We start from the raw sequence: 2227 nt of genomic DNA, 5'->3' as shown, positions 1-2227 counted from the left end.
GATGCCAACACACACACAGCCAAACACAGCCTTAGCTTCTCGTCCTTGTTAGCTTTCTGTTGTAGCCTTGTCGTAGCTCTTAGCTTGTCTGTAGCCTCCTAGCCTGGGGGAAGAAGACTGCTCATTCTGATATAACCATGGCTCTGTTTAATGTCTGAATGCTTTAATAAACCAACTAAAGGAGAGTTATTGGCTTCTTTTCATTTGTTGCAAAATCTTAACGATTCCCATCTCTACTGCCGACCCTGCCTGCACATCTCTGCCTCACTCATACTCTGTCTTTGTATTTCTGTCTGTCTGTCGCTACAGAAACAAAAAGGAACAAAGAAACCTAAACCTCACCGCTGTCACCAGTGTAAGAAAGAGTTCAGGTCAAGGTCAGACTTAATGAAGCATGAGAGAATCCACACTGGAGAGAAGCCGTACAGCTGTGACCAATGTGGGGAAACATTCACTGAATCAGGACACCTCAAATGCCACCAACGTATTCACACCGGAGAGAAGCCGTACAGCTGTGACCAGTGTGGAGGAACCTTCACTAAATCAGGACACCTCAAACGCCACCAACGTATTCACACTGGAGAGAAGCCGTACAGTTGTGACCAGTGTGGGGAAACATTCACTGAATCAGGATCCCTCAAACGCCACCAACATATTCACACTGGAGTGAAGCCGTTCAGCTGTGACCAGTGTGGCAAAACATTCACTACATCAGGATCCCTCAAAGTCCATCAACGTATTCACACTGGAGAGAAGCCGTACAGCTGTGAGGTCTGTGGCCAGCGATTCACCGAGCAAGGTACTTACATTAATCACAGAAACATACACACAAAGGAAAAAATCTACTCATGTCAGTATTGTGCGAAAGTCTTCAGTTTCTCCAAGGCACTGTGCCGTCATGAGCGTATCCACACTGGAGACAAACAGCACCAATGTCAACACTGTGACAAACGGTTCATCTCATCGTCTGACCTCACAGTGCATGAGCGAATCCACACAGGACACAAACCGTACTGTTGTAACAAATGTATGAAAAGCTTCACCCAAAACTCCAGCCTGAAGAGGCACAAGTGTGTTTAAACCTGAATCCCCGTGTGCCTTTAGTGAGTTTGTAAATGAAATGCAGAGAGGGGTTTACACATCATGATCTGACTCTGAGCATCTGAGCAGACTGCTGAATGTGTTCACACTGTTACACAGTTAGAAAAGATAGTAAAAGACTGAGATGTGAAATCAACTCTCCAGACCCCTCTTACCACTGTACCACGAGCGCCCCAGGATAACCAACTTTTAATGTTTTTATTTGATTCATTTTGGTGCATTTAATAATCATCTTTTTGTATTTTATTCATATGTGTTGACATTCGTCTTACAATAGGCTAGTCTTTGCAGTTATCCCTTTGTAATGTCGAACTCATTTAATTACTTTTTTTTTTTTTTTTTAAATGATTCTATTTGGAGAAACTATGTTAAAAAATAAAAAGATGTACAAGTGCAGTCCGTTTACTATAGTCACGTGTTAATAAACGGGTTACACATTGTTCCTTCGATTTAAGCTTGAAGTGATTTTTTTGAATTCAACATCTTATGTAATTTCCATATCCTCTCACTGCTGAAGGTTTTGAGCTGTTTTGGCATTTTATTAAAGACTGGACTGAATAAATAAAAAACATTTAAGCTTTGTTTCTCTAGAACAGATAAAACACACAGACAGATCTGTATTTCACTCTGCAATATATGAGGATTTTTTTTTTATCTCAGCATATGTGACCTGTGACTATATCATACAGTATATCATGTAATAAATGCAGAGCCCTGTTTTCATATGAAATTGCACCTATCAATAAGGATAGAGAGATTCTGTTGCAGACCCTCAGTCATCTGAGTAAACCCACTTCCAAGAGTTTATCTGATCCCATCAGAATAATTCTTTTACATTTTATTAAGGTCTGGCTTGTCAAATGTTAAGATAGTTATGTTGTTTTTAAATGTTTTAATCGCTCTGCATGCAGTTGTCTTTTTATTGTTTGAAACCATTTATTTTCTTTGTTATTTTGAATTAATGTAAGTTGTATTCAATCATGTATATGTTTATTCTAATGAATACATAATAACTCTTTTTTTAGCTGACACTAAACTGGATAGCTGAATGAGTATGAACATTCAGAAAAACTGAAAATGTCATTTTTTCTTGGAGCTAAACTACATTGCTAACTTGGATTTATAT

Source organism: Ammodytes marinus (assembly GCF_949987685.1).
Source record: "Ammodytes marinus genome assembly, chromosome: 23".
Taxonomy (NCBI): Eukaryota; Metazoa; Chordata; class Actinopteri; order Uranoscopiformes; family Ammodytidae; genus Ammodytes; species Ammodytes marinus.
Note: the sequence above shows the minus strand (reverse complement) of the source record.